General features: G+C 47.2%; 1 protein-coding gene across 3 annotated transcripts in view; it reads right to left on the bottom strand.

Moving 5' to 3' along the window:
- Positions 1-15,302, bottom strand: part of LOC115840788 (ras GTPase-activating protein-binding protein 1) — a 354,642-nt gene that overhangs the window by 95,486 nt on the left and 243,854 nt on the right. The window lies entirely within an intron of this gene.

Here is a 15,302-nt window from a genome sequence, read left to right as displayed (position 1 = left end):
CCCCAGCATGTTGTGTTTCTGCTCTAGGTGAACCCCTCCCTCCCTCCTTCCTTCCCTCTCTCTCTCTCCCCAGTACCTCAGAATGTGCTCTTATTTGGAGATAGGGCCTTTAAATACATGCTTAAGTTAAAATGAGGTCAATAGGGTGGGCCCTAATCCCATATGACTGGTGTCCTTATAAGAAGAGGAAAGTTGGACACAGACACACACCGAGGGAAGACCATGAAAAGACACAGGGAGAAGACAGCTATTTACAACCCAAGAGGAGAGGCCTTGGAAGAAACCAACCCTGATGACACCTTCATCTCAGATATCTAGCCTCCACAATTGTGAGAAAACAAATTTCTGTTAAGTCACCCAGTATGTGGTACTTTGTTATGGCAACCCTAGTAACTAATACACCGTGCAATTCACCTATTTAAGGTGTATAATTCAATGGTTTGTCGTATATCCACAGAGTTGTGCAGTTGTGCAGATCACCACAGTCAATTTTAGAATCTTTTCATCATGCCAAAAAGAAACCTCATTAGCATCCATTCTCCCTAGGACCCCTGCTACCGTCAAACCCCACCCCCAGCTCTAGGTAACTACTAACCATCTTTCTGTCTCTATAGATTTGCCTATTCTGGACATTTTATATAAATGGTATCATGCGATGTATGTATGGTCTTTTGTGACTGCTTCTGTCACTTAGCATACTGTTTTCAAGATTTCTGTGGGCTGCTGACTATAGTGTCTCTCAGCTATGTGTACGTGTGCTTTTTCACTCCCAAAGCCATCAGCCACCTATGAGCACAATTCATGTCGGATTCATGCCTCTACTGCTCATAGCGCATGCCTGGAATATGGTGAATTCATTTTTCTGTGAAATCATTTTTATTGTGAATAAGGGGGAAAATATACATTCAGAAAAATAATGTAGAGTCTTTAGAAAAGATTACATTGTGTGACTTTGCCAGTAGTTAAAAACCAAATAAGGTCAGGGGAGGTGGGGGGAGAAGTGATAAATTAGGAGTTTAGGATTAACAAACTATTATACACACTACTATATGTAAAATAGGTAAACAACAAGGACCTACTGTATAGCACAGGGAACTATACTCAATATCTTTTAATAACCTATAATGGAAAAGACTCTGAAAAAGGATTTATATATATATATATATATATATATATATATATACATACATGAATCACTTTGCTGTACACTTGAAACTAACACAACATATACTTCAATTTTAAAAATACACTAAAAAACCCAAATCAAATTCCAGTTAACCTTAACATTCATTAGTGTTAATTTCTTAAAAATAATTATATCGCTATTCCTTAAGCCTTCTAATCTTTTCACCTAGTAAGACTGATTTTTTAAAGACTGTGATAAAACAAACATAACATTCATATGGGGAGTTCTTGAAAATGGAAAAATCATCACTGTCGAGCAAATGTAGGCATTGTGTGAGGCCACAGGGCTGTACTGGTGATCAAGACATACAAGGTCCCTGCTCATGGGACACTTAGATTCTGGGGAGAGGGAGACAGAGAACAAGCCCACGAATAAACACACAAGGTAAATTTATCTTCTGATAAGTGCTATAAAGAAAATCTCCCCAGGGTGGTATGACAGAGTGACTGGAGATTAGGGGGTGGGTCATGAATCTTTTTGAGATTAGGTCATTAGTGAAGGCTTCTCTCAAGAATTAGTTGAGCTGAGATCAGATGGCTGGAGGGTAGCATGTCTGTGAATTCCTGGAGTTAGAACATTCTGGATGGGAACAGCTAGTGCCAGGTCCCTAAGGTAGAACGAGGATCTGCTTCACAGAGAGAAGACCAGTGCAGGTAACGAGTATAAAGTAAGGGAGTGCGTAGTTTGAGCTGGAGGCTGATAGCTGGGATCAGATTACATAGGGCTTTGGGGGCCAAGAAAAAGAATTTGGATTAAAGCAAATGTTTAGGAAACATTAAGGGTGAATCAATTAGAATTAAGTTTGACTGCATATAATGGGAAACCCCAAAATAATAGTGCCTTAAAGAAGATAGAAATGATTTCTCTATCAGGTAAAATTCCACAGTTGATATGGCAGCTCCTTGGTCATCAGGGCCCAGGCTCTTTCTATCTTAGCTAATGGCTTCCATTCTTAAGGTCATTTTGTGGTCCAATATAGCTGCTGGCACTCCAGCCATTATGTCTGCATTCCAGGCAGCAGGAAGAAGGGAGGAAGGAAAGGCCAAAGGGATAGATTTCCAATAGCTAGATGAAAGTATTGCTGGAAATAACAACTCTGTCCTTTGGAGTCCTTTTTCATCCCACCAGAAATGAGTGCCTACCACATGATAACTTCACCACCTTGGGAAGGAGAAGGGATGAAGAGGACCAGCTCAGTCTGCTCTGCCTGCCAAGAGTGAGCATTTGAAGGATCTGAGGGGAATTCCCTGGAGGTCCAGTGGTTAGGACTCTGCACTTTCACTGCCGAGGGCCCGGGTTCAATCCCTGATCAGGGAACTAAGATCCCACAAGCCGTGCAGCATGGCCAAATTAAAAAAAAAAAAAAAGATATTACAATATCATTGAAGGACCTGAGGAGGAGAGTCCATGTCAAGAGTCTATTGAGGACACGATACATAAGATATTTGGATTTAGCCACAAGCGGAGCTGCCTCTAGGGTGTACATGGCCTTGGCCAAATTTTTGGGGGTGGATTAGAGCCCCTATCTATATAAATAATTTGATTTTTTAAAAAAGAAATAGATGGACTTCCCAGATGAGTCAAATTCCTGAAAGGATCCTTCTCAGAAACTCCATACATCTCATTGGCTAGAAAATGGATACTGCGGGAGAGAATTCTGCAAGGGTTTCAAGCAAGGCAGGGACATGAAGTGATGTGCATTTTAAAGGAGTCATTCTGGTTGCTGTGTGGAAGGGGCAAGAGTGGAAGGAATATCAAAGAGGGAGTTGCAGACTCAGTTCCTCATCCTGATGATATTCAAATTAACCACGTGACCTTGAACAAGTCTCTCCTCCTGCCTGGGCCTGAGTTACCTCATTTCTTAAATTGGGTTGGACATGACAAGCACTCAGTCCCCCGTCCCCTTAGGAGGCTGACGTACCAGACGTGGTTGCCTGTGGGCCTGGCAGCTCTCAGGGCAGTTTCCATGCCCTGGAGAAGCACCTCTGGGAGGCTCTCCTGTCCTCTATCTCCTAAACCCCACAGCTCTGAAAGGCACCTGCCCTCAGGCCTTGGCGCCCAGGTTCCGGAAGGAGGGAGAAGGCCCGGCCCTGGCTCCTGTGTGCCCCTCCACCTGCCCCGGATCTCCTGTTCCTGCTCCATCTGTGTCCTCCACGTCTGCCTCTTCTCTGCTTTCTCCGGCTCCCTCCCAGCCTCCCACCCAGACTTCCAGCAGCACCACACCCAGCCCGTGCCAGCCTCCAGGGCCTCCCTTCAAATGTCGCTTTCCCTACTTGTGCTGCTCTTGATGCCTCGTCTGTCTCTCTTTGGTGGTTTCTTCCTCACAGTCTCTCTTTGCCTTTCCCTCTATGTCTGATTCCCTCTTTTAAAACCATAAAATAACAGGCGATTACATGTCCATAAAAAATGCAATACAGAAGTATTAAGAAGTGAGCATGAAGTCCCTTTCACCTCGATTTTCCACTCCCATCCATCCCCTCTCCGGAAGCCACCACTATTTACGGTTTTGTGCGATGCATGGCCAACACTACATTCTGCTTTTAGCCCTTACGTCTCTCTCTCTCTTTCTCTCTCTCTCTCTGATTTTGTGTATGGGTTTGACTGGGTCTCAGTCTCTCTGCCTTTATCTCTCTTTTTTTTTTTTTCTCCTTTTGGCTGCACCATGACTTGAGGGATCTTAATTCCCCGACCAGGGATTGAACCCAGGCTCCGGCACTGAAAGCACCGAGTCCTAACCATTGGACCGCCAGGGAATTCCCATCTCTGCCTTTGTCTCTTTCTGTTTCTCTGTGTTGCTTTCTCCTGCCGGTCTGCCAGTGTCTCTCTCTCTTTCCCTTTCTCTCTCTGTCTCTGTGTCTCACTCTCACTCTTTCTTTATCTGTCTCATTCTATTTTTGCTTCTCTTGTCAAAAATATAGTTTCTTTAAAAGTTAAAAACACAACTTGCATAAAAATTTAAAATGGGCACATGTCAATGATTTATTTAACCTGTTAATGAGGAAATAAGCAGGGTGGTAAAGTTGATTCAAGGAGACTTCAAAGAGAGATCATGTCTACAAAGGCATTGAAGGAAGGCTGGAAAAAATCTGCTAGGACATATATGAAACTGGTTAATGTCCTACAAGGCATTAAAACTGTAACCTCTGGGCTTCTTTCTTTAACTGGACAGAAATCTATGAGTTAGTATGTAACTTCAGAGCCAACCCCCAATCAATAGTAAACAGCAAGTCAAACAACAATATATCCCCTAGAGCAGCAGATCTTTGGACAGGCGTGTGTAAGCTTCAGTCTAACGTCAAGAGGATACACAGGGACTTCCCTGGTGGTCCAGTAGTTAACACTCTGTGCTTCCACTGCAGGGGGTGTGGGTTCGATCCCTCGTTGGGGAACAAGCCATGAGGCACAGCCAAAAAATTTTTTAAAAGATAAAAGACCTCTTAGCTTAGTACATTCATTTATTAAAAAAAAAAAAAGAGGATATGCAGTCACCCTTTTGTCTTATTGCTAAGTTTTGAGTCGTTTTCTCCACATTTGTTTCTCTGTGTCTGCCTCTTCCCCTCTCTCCTTACCTCTCTTGATCATGACAGACTCTGTCGGTGTCTCTCTCTTCCTCTCTCCGAGCCTGTCTCCCTTTCTTGCTTTGACTGTGTCCCTCTGTCTTGATTTCACAAACTCATTTTAGTCACCTTTACCTGGGAGTCAGCCATGTGCCAGGACCCGCACAGGAGCTACAGGGAAAGGCCAGAGCTGAATCCCAGAGCTGACATGCCCCTGCCACTCTGTCTGAATTTCTTTTTAGCCTTGGAAGGACATCAGATGGAAATTCTGAGCACTTGGAGGAAAGGAGCTGAGGGTGTGGGACGTGGCAGGAGAAGGGAGGGCCGGTGAGCTGTTGTGGGCTGCAGCAAGCTCCTGGCTTCAGCTGGCTGGGGCAGAGATGATTTCACACCACAAAAATGTCTGAATCAGGAGAATAATCCAACTTGGGATAAGGCTGGGAAGCTGGCCGTTTAGTGGGGGAGGGCAGGGGGTGGAGATCTCAGTGTTGCAACCAGGGGCCAAGATGGGTGGCTGGCTACAATTCCTCACGGCCCTGGGATTTCAGGAAACAAATCATTTCTTCTCCCACGTTGCAAGTGAAGGCGCACAGCGGGACAGACTTAGGGTTGCCACCCTGGAGGATTGTTAAGTCTCCACTAGCAAACCTGAGGACCTGAGGGAGGGAGAGACGCAGGAGCAAGAATAGAAAAAGAAGAGGAAACACTGAACTGAAAGGCTGGAAGGCCTTGAGTTAAATGACTTGTGATTTTCAAGAGTTATTTAGCTGCAGAGCCTGATTAAAATAGCCAAACAGCTGCCTCTGGGGGTCTAAGGAGAGAACCTGAGTCCCCTCATCTTGGTCCTCATTCCCTGCTGTTTTGAAATTATGACCTCACCCAACAGCCTCATTCTACAAGTGAGCTAACTGCCCAGAGAGGGGAGATGACTTGCCCAAGTCATTTACAGAGTGAGGAACTCAGGCCCCTTGATTCTCGGTCCACTGCTCTTTTCAAAAAGATGGGAAGGACAGAAAGAGGAGGGGCCCAGGCAAAAAGGAAGAAGAAAAATGAGAAAATGGAGGCGAAGAGGAACAGATTAGCAGAGAGAAGGAAACAAGAGGCTATGTCTCTTTAAAGTTTTCAAAACCAGAAAGTAAGATGTTGGCCCTTCTCCCAGAAGAATACAGAAGAGGGATGGTCCATTCCCTTAAAGAAAGGTGAACCAGCCCCTATCAGTAAAGGTGCCAAACTGTGGCCAATGGAGAGATTCCTGCTGAAGTTGCATTTTGTTTGGAGGGCAAAACATTTTTAAAAAGGGCAGAAGGGGGACTTCCCTGGTGGTCCAGTGGTGAAGACTTTGCCTTCCAATGCAGGCGGTGCGAGTTCCATCCCTGGTCGGGGAACTAAGATCCCACATGCCTCGCAGCCAAAAAACCAAAACATGAAATAGAACCAATATTGTAACAATTCAATAAAGACTTTAAAAAATAAATACATCAATTAATTAAAAGGGCGGAAGGGATCTGAGCGCCTCTGGGCGGGGCACATTCTCTCCAGGTTGCTCAAGGCCCAGCCAATCCTTAGAGGGGCTGCTCACATCCATCACCGCCTGCCCCTGAAGATGATAAATTTACCTCCCTGGTAACCCTTGTTTCTCCTCCAGGGATGTACCGGGCTGGTGGATGGAGCCCCTTCCTCATGGCTGCCTACCTGGGATGAGCGGACTGTAAGCTTCCGGGGAGTGGGTCTGACATCCTCCAGGGCTCATGCGTGGCTCTCGGAAACCTCCCTTTTCCCGTAGGGCCTGGTATAGTTTGTGAGTTTGTGATACACCGTGTCTGGGACAGATTACCCTCTTTTTCTCTGTTCATTTTTTCTTCACCCATAAAGCCAGTGGATGAAAAATAAATTTGTACATTTCAATTTTTTGTTTAAGCAGCGAACCCATTCTAGGAAATGGAATGAAATCTTAGGCAAAAGTCTGATATGTCAGACAGATAAAAGTAGTTCTGCTCTAGATAACTAATAAGAACCTGCTATACAGCACAGGGAACTCTACTCAATACTCTGTAATGGCTTATATGGGAAAAGAATCTACAAACAAAAAAAAAGAGTGGATATATGTATATGTATAACGGAATCACTTTGCTGTACACCTGACACTAACACAACAGTGTAAATCAACTCTACTCCAATAAAAAAGTAGTTCTGCTCTGGTTGAAGGCAGGGACGGACTGGGACCTAGAGACCTGCCCCTTTGGCCTTCTTTCCGTCCCCTTAAGACTCCTGCACGAAACTCCTATAGAAGGCAGTTTGAACACCACTGGCTTGGAAAGTCTCGAAGATTCATCACAAGACGTTGCTGTCTGAGAACAGAAGCCAGAAGTGGGGAGAGGTGACATATTGGGGCCGTGTTAGATCAGTCTCAGAAGAAAGTGACGCGACCTGCTTTATCCAGGCAATGGTGGGGAAAAAACAGACTTGTGTTGGAGATGGGGGTAGAGGTTCTACTGGTTAATCCAGATCTCCCTTCCATGTCCCCTATCTGCCCAGCCCTGGGACCCGGAAAAGACCAATGGAGGCTCCAGGCTGCCCCCCAGGTCGGCTGAGCACAGCACCGGCTGCCACGTCGCTGGGCTGGCGGGGCTGTCATTACTCCTGGGTCTACAGCTGCTAAAACTGAAGAGAGGCTTGGTTTGCGGGCCACGTCAGGGAACATGTAAGAGCTGCCACGTTGTTGGGTTGGGTTATTGGGCTTTCCTTCTCCTTCAGAAAAGATTTCCAGGCGTGTGGGGTTTCCGAAGAAAATTGGTGCCTGCGTGGGAGTGCTCCCTGGACCTGGACCAGCAGCTGCAGTGTTACAGAGCCAGGAGTGGGAGGAGGCAGAACTAATCCATAGTCGAGCTCCTCCAACCCCACCCAGGGCTGCGGGGAGACAGCTCAGACCAGAGGGAGCCTGGCATCCTCAGTCATGGATACAGAACCTCAGAGGAAGAATAAAAGGCTATGAAACCAGTATAGAAATGTTTGCATTTAGAGAGTCAAACAGCAGAAGGTGTTTTCTCAGCGTGCTTTAACAGAGCAACAGCCCAAAGAATTCGTTAGCTTGGGTCAAGTCCCAGCTCTGCCATTTACTGGCCACGTGACCCAGGACAAGTCGCTTCACCTTCCTGGACTTTAGTTTCTTCTTTGGACAAGGGCATTGGATCAAATAGGCATTCCCCTAAAGGTATTCTCATGGAACACGAGTTCTGTGGGACGCATTCAGAAGTTCATGGAAAAGAGAGATGTGTAAATGTTAGATGGAGTTAAACAGGTTTCTTTTCTGCAGAAGTTTTCAGAGGCTTTTATGCTCTCATGTGCCTGAGGAATAGCTATGAGGAAGGTGGCAGATGCCACATTTCCCAAACTCGCTCGAACTCAGGGTCCCCCTTTTTATCTGAGGACTAATAGTTTGTGGACATGCTTTGGGAAATGTTTAATGATCTAATGGTAAGATAGCTCACGTTTATTGATACTGTAGGATATGAACAGTGAGCCAAACACGTTACCTATATGATCTTATTTAATCCTCACAAGATAAAGGGGAGAGTTACACGTTACACTTGAGAAAACTGAACGTGGAGGTGAAAATAACATGCCCCCAGTTTTAGAGTTAAGTCACTTGCTACAGATCCAGGCCCAGAGATCTGACTCCCAGGCTGGGACTTTTGACTTTGCTCATGCTAACTGACTCTCTGAAACCCATGCTCGCTTGAATCTTACACTGACCTTGCACCCAGGAGGCTCAGATAATTATGCTCATTTAACAGACAAGGAAACCGAGGTGGGGGCTTCCCTGGTGGTGCAGTGGTTAAGAATCCACTGCCAATACAGCAGACACGGGTTCGAGCCCTGGTCCGGGAAGATCCCACATGCCGCGGGGCAATTAAGCCCGTGCGCCACAACTACTGAGCCTGCGCACTAGAGCCCGCGAGCCACAACTACTGAGCCTGGGCTCCTAGAGCCTGTGCTCCGCAACAAGAGAAGCCATCGCAATGAGAAGCTCGTGCACTGCAATGAAGAGTAGCCCCCGCTCGCCTCAACTAGAGAAAAGCCCGCGTGCAGCAACAAAGACCCAGTGCAGCCAAAAATAAAATAAATAAATTTTTAAAAAAGAAAAAGAAAACCGAGGTGGAGAGGAAAGATGGGTCACTCAAGGACAGACTACAGGCAGGGCCACAGGGCACAGGTCCTACTAAGGGCAGAACCTAACTGGAACTCAATCACTTCTCCTTGGGTGGGTTTGTGTCAATGCAAGGAAGTGCAGCCAACACATTGTGAACAGTTTGTCACCTCAACGAAGAAGGAGATGGCTCGGTAAGCTCTCCCTGGACCCTGGGTGGAGGCAGCTGGTTAGTGGAAAGAGCCTCGGACCAAGGGTTAAGTTTGGAATTGTCATTTCAGTGCTACATGGGCCACCAGGGTGACCATGAGCAGGACATTCTGTCTGCTCAAGCCCCTAAAGTGCTTAGTAAATTCGGACTTTTCTACCTGAGAGACTGACTGTGCCGCTCTGTAAGACTAAGGGAATAAGAGTTCTTTGTGAATAGCAAAGAGCTGAGGGAAAATCTGAATTTGCCCAGTGGGAGTGTGCAAGTGGGGAGGGGTGCTGACATGAAATTTCATCCTCCTCTCCCTTTGGCCTTGCCCTAGTCAGTGGCCACTTTGCCCAGGGGACCAAGGGCCAGATGACAATGGGGTCTTTGTGCCCTTCAGCCAATAGGAGGGCTGGCCCAGGAAAAGATACAGTAACAGGACAACAGGCTGAGTCAGTCTCCATGTGCCCAGGCCGTCTTAGCTTGGCAGCCTTGACCTTCAGCCAGATGCACAAAGGGTGCATTTCAGAGTTTTGATACATAATCTTCAGCCCAAAGGATCAGCGGGTCCAGTCCCTGACTCCAGAGACTTGGAACAGCCAGAGCTGGGCCTGGAGTTGGGAGGCCAGGGCTCTAGGCCTAGCTGTCTACACTGTGACCTTGGGCTCTACGATCCTCAATTTCCCCAGCCATACAAGGAGGTGCAGGGTTGGATAGGGCTGAAGGGCCTTATCAGCTCAAAACTTTGAAAGACTAGGAGAGAGTCAGCCTGAGCTCAAAGGATGGATGGGGGGCTTCCCCGGTGGCCCAGTGGTTGAGAGTCCGCCTGCCGATGCAGGGGACGCGGGTTCGTGTCCCGGTCCGGGAGGATCCCACATTCCGCGGAGCGGCTGGGCCCGTGAGCCATGGCCGCTGAGCCTGCGCATCCGGAGCCTGTGCTCCGCAATGGGAGAGGCCACAACAGTGAGAGGCCCATGTACCGCAAAAAAAAAAAAAAAAAAAAAGGATGGGTGGGTTTGGGGCAGATGGGGGAAGGGAGGCAGCCTCACCAAGAGCATGGCATAGACAGAGTTCTGATTAGGGAAGCTATGGAGAGGTGAGGTCTGGAGTTAAGCTACTTGTGTGCATTCCTGGCTTGACCACTGTGGGACTTTGAGCAAGTTATGTAGTTCCCTGAACCTTTGTTTCCTCATCTTTGGAATGGAAATGGTCATGGTACCTACCTATGGTAGGCTAAATCATGCCCCGGCCCCCCACCAAAGAAGTCCATTTCTTATTCCTGTAACTATAAATATGGCTAAAGGGACCAACTTTGTAGGTGAAGTTAAGGCTTTGGAGATGGGAAAATTATCCTACATTATCCGGGTGGGCCCCGTGTAATCACAAGAGTCTCTATAAGAGGGAGGCAAGAGGGTCAAAGCCAGAAAAAGGAGATGCAACAATGGAAGCAGAGGTTGGAATGATGTGCTTGGAGGAATGGAGAATGGGCCACAAGCCAAGGAATGCAGGTGGCCTCTAGAAGCTGAAAAAGACAAGGAAGCAGATTCTCCCTTCAAGCCTCCAGAAGGAACACAGCCCTGCCGACACCTTGATTTTAGGACTTCTGACCTCCAGAAATGTAAAGTAATAAATGTATGTTTGAAGTCACCAAGTTTGTGGTAATTTCTTACAGCAATAATGGAAAACTAACATCCTACGTAAGTGTGTATATTAAGTGAAGATTATATGAGAGGATGGACATCAGTGTCTTGCCCAGTGTCTGCTAAGAAATATTGGATATTATTCTCTCTCTTCCCAGTTTACTCATAATTGTTCCAACGGGACGTGGTCCCCCCATAGGCCTTCAAGTTCCCACATGCAAAACTCAGTAAGTTTTTTACCTGCAAGCCCCCTTAGGATTTACAGCCTGGAGATCTGAACCACTGAGATCCTGACACTGTTTCCGATGTGAGGCCTTAGGGGATGTTTCCTGGCACTGCTTTTATTTACTTAACTTTCTGCTTGGTGGCCTTCCTTCCTGAGAGAAGTTAAATCGACAAGCGCCTCCCTGATCTATTCCAGAGATCAGACCTCTCGCTCCCTGTCCTGGTATTTCTGCCCGTACATGGGAACACTGGTTGCCCACCTGGCCCCAGTCCAGCCCCCAGAGATGGTCCATCAGGTGGTGCAGGTGACACAGACTCCGGAGTTACGAGCAGAAGGACAAGCAGGTTCTCAGTGGGGTTGAGACTCTGCCTCTGAGCCAGGGCTCAGGAGACCTGGTTTTGAGCCCCAGCTCCACTGGGTGACTTGGGCCTCAGTTTCCCCATATCTATAACATAGGTTCTAAGCCCTAGCCTGACTCCCTCACAGGATGGCTCTGTCATTCACTGAGAAAGTAGACGAAGAAGTACTTTGGAATGGCCGAAAGGGTGTAAAAATAATACGCATGAAGCAGAGGAAGAGGATGGAGAGAAGGAAGAGGAAGGCCAGGAGAAGGGAAATCTCTGATCGGTAATTCTAGCTACACTTTCAGTCACTTGAAGAAGCCAAGCTCTCCCCGCCTGGAGTCTTAGCACTTATTCGCCCCTTGCCTGGAACACTCCTCCCCCAGCCCTTCTCACTGACTCATGATTCAACTTTTTTTTCTCAGAATTGGCCTCCTCCAAAGGCTTACCCAAGCTACCCTATCTAAATAGTCCCCCCCACTGCTTTCTCAAGTCATCTTGTTTATTAGTTCATTATAGAATTGATGACAAGCTGAAACTCATTTATCACCTGCCTCCGGCTGTGAGAATGTAAAAGGCAAGAGGACAGCCTTTGTCCTACTTATTGCTATGGCCTCTGTGCAGTGGAGTCCATGAATGAGTGACAGAGGCCAGCCGATGTCCTGGGAGGTGTGGGGAGCCTGGATGCCGTGCACCTGTGGGTATTGCCCTGGAGTTCTAAAGCTGCGCTGGGTGCTAAGTCAGGAAGGGCGGGACCAAGGTAGCGGGGGTGGTGCCTAAAGGAACACGGCTGGTGAGAGGGTGGAAGGGGTGGTGGGCAGCTGGCACAGATCCTAAGGCGCTGACTTCTCATTCTGCAAGCTGAAAAGTTGATCCAATCTGATGCTGGGTCAGCAACATACTCAGCTAGGGAGATGGGCACCCAGTGGCTGTGTAGTCCAGAGTCCACAGATAGCAGAGCTGGAGAAGAACTTAGCAGAGGGTAGAGTGTAGTGGTTAAGGATGTGGGCTCTGGTATCCCTTAAACCTGGATCTGAATCTCTGATTTGACCATGTATTCGGTGCGTGAGCTTGGGCAAATTATTGATCTGAAATTCACTTTCCACATCTCTAAAATGGGGATACTAATAGTTCCTATTTTATAAAGGTTAGGTCAGAAAATACGTGCCAATCACCCAGCTCAGTGCTCGGTATATAGTAGGTGTTTAATAAATGCTGGCTCTCATTTCTACTATTATGCTGTCCAATCTACTTACCGATGGAAAAAGTGTAGCTCAGACGGGAACGGGGATGAGCCCTGTGTCACTTGGTGACTCAGTGGCAGAGCGGGGACTGGCACCCCGATCTAGCACATCTGGCCCGGCTGCACGTCTCTCCCTTCTCTTGGTGGTGCCCTTGCTGGTGGCAGGAGGACCAGCCTCAGTCCTAATGGTCTTAGGTCAAAGTCATCTTGCTTCAGAGGCTCCTGTTCTCCCAGGGTGCTCTCACCCCTAGATAGAAAGCCTACCAAGTATTCCCCTGAGGGATCTGGGCTCTGGGTTCCCCCACAGGGGCTTGGGAGTGGCCCCCAGACAGGCTCTCTGTCCCAGAGCTTTAGCCTGGCCCCAACCGGCTTTCCAGTTCCTGAACCGAAGGCCATATGGGAACTCCAGCGAAACACTGGGAATGGTTCCATCAGCTCATTCTCATCAGCATCATTATCTTAGTTCATGAAGGAAAACACAAAGTTTAAGATAATTTTCGCCCCCCACGATCCCTGGGAGCTATAGCAACCAATCCTATGAAAACATACATCTGTCCACACTGCAAACAGGTACCTGAGGAGTCTGCTAGCACCCTGTACTGAACAGCTGAGGCAGAGAATGCACTTTTGGCTTCTGGACCAGGGAGGGGTCTTGGGGGTCATTTGGAACAGAGAAACTTTCATGGATTCCTGACCAGTCCCTTTGGAAACCTGAAGGAAGCCATGGACCTTCTCTGAAGAAAAATGCACAGACGCCCAGACTTTGCAGGTTTGAGGATCTCTCTCTTTTTTTTTTTAACTTTTTATTTTATAGTGGAGTATAGTTGATTAACAATGTTGTGTTAGTTTCAGGTGTACAGCAAAGTGATTCAGTTATACATATATATGTATCTATTCTTTTCAAATTCTTTTCCCATTTAGATTGTTACAGAATATTGAGCAGTGTTCCCTGTGCTATACAGTAGGTCCTTGTTGGTTATCTATTTTATATTTAGTAGTGTGTATATGTCAATCCCAAATTCCAAATTTATCCCTCCCCCCAACCCTTCCCCCCTGAAAACCATAAATTCCTTCTCTAAGTCTGTGAGTCTGTTTCTGTTTTGTAGATAAGTTCATTTGTATCTTTTTTTGTTTTTCTTAGACTCCACATGTAAGTGATATCATATGGTATTTGTCTTTCTCTGACTTACTTCACTTGAAGACCAGTGAAGACCAGTGCTGGGCACTATTGCAGGGTGGAAGCCTAGGTAAAAGAAAACTCCACACTGACTGACAGCCAGCTTCGTGTTGGCCACTGCTCTAGACACTTGGAGCACTGCAGCACCTAAGACACGAGAAGCCCCTATCCTCATGGAGTGTCTGTCTAGTACGGTTGACAAATAGCTCCTGATCGTGACATGTGCCAGGAAGGAAACAAAACAGTGAAAGGTGCTGAACTATGCCTGTGAGAGAGGGGGTCAGGAAGGGCCTCTCTTAGGAGATGACATTAGAACAGAGACCTGAAGGGTGAAAAAACTCCAGGTACACACAATCAGATGGAGGAAGTTTCCCGGCGGAGGTAAGAGCAAGTGCAAAGATCTTGGGGCGGGAAGAACGTTGTGGTTGTTGAGGAAATGAAAGGAAGCCAGTGTGGTTGGAGTAGAGTAAAAAAGGAAGAGAGGGCTTCCCTGGTGGCGCAGTGGTTGAGAGTCCGCCTGCCGATGCAGGGGACACGGGTTCGTGCCCCGGTCCGGGAAGATCCCACATGCCGCGGAGCGGCTGGGCCCGTGAGCCATGGCCGCTGAGCCTGCGTGTCTGGAGCTTGTGCTCTGCAATGGGAGAGGCCACAACAGTGAGAGGCCCACGTACCGCAAAAAAAAAAAAAAAAAAAAAAAAAAAAGGAAGACAGTGGCAGCAGGAGAGGATGGCCAAGGAGGTGGAGGCCATATTGTAGAGAAGTTTATGAGAATGTTCTCTGCCTTCTCCCTTTCCATGTTATTCAAACCCAGTTCATGCTTTGAGAGCCACCTATTCCAGGAAGCCTTCTCCACCTGCTCCAACTCAGAGATCCTGCCACTCTGAACCCCTGGGGATAGACCTCAGAGTCTGTACTCCTCATGTGAGTGGGTGGATGCCTAAGGCATGCCCTCTCAGCAAGATTCAAAGCTCCTTGAGGACAAGGACCAGATATTAATTCTTATACTTCTCAAAGTGCTAGGCCTGCACTCATAAATATTCATACACTCATCAGTATTCTCATAAATATTCAACTGAGACCTGTTGCACCGAGAAGCTCATACAGCCTGAGTGAACCAAGCTGAATGTAGAATCAGCCTGCCCACCCCACTTCTAGCCACGTGATCTTGAGCACGTAACTCAGGCTCTTTGCGCCTCTGTTTCCTGATTAGTAAAACAGGCATAATAACAATACCTATGAAAATTCTAAGTCCTCAGTAAACCTTGGCCATCGTTACCTCTGTGATTGTAGTCGATATCATCAATTACCTTATCTGTTCTATACTGATGACATAGATCCCCCAGCTAGAAAGCTAACCCCTTCTGTGTCCATTGCTGGTGCAGCTAGAGTTTGAGTGGCTATTTTTAGACCATATCCCGAATCATCAGCGATGACGCATCAATGGCAGCTTCTTTAGTCTGTATAGAGGCGAGTCCTAGCCTTGCCTCTGTCACAGATACAACCCCCTCCAATTGCTCTGCCCTCCTCAGCACTGACTAATGTTAGGGAGGCTCTTGTAAAGATCACTGGTCATACAATCAAGACCCTTGGGC

Source organism: Globicephala melas, chromosome 3 (genome assembly GCF_963455315.2).
Source record: "Globicephala melas chromosome 3, mGloMel1.2, whole genome shotgun sequence".
NCBI classification, from domain to species: Eukaryota; Metazoa; Chordata; class Mammalia; order Artiodactyla; family Delphinidae; genus Globicephala; species Globicephala melas.
The sequence above is the reverse complement of the archived record's forward strand: the minus strand, read 5'-3'. Positions and strand labels throughout refer to the sequence as shown.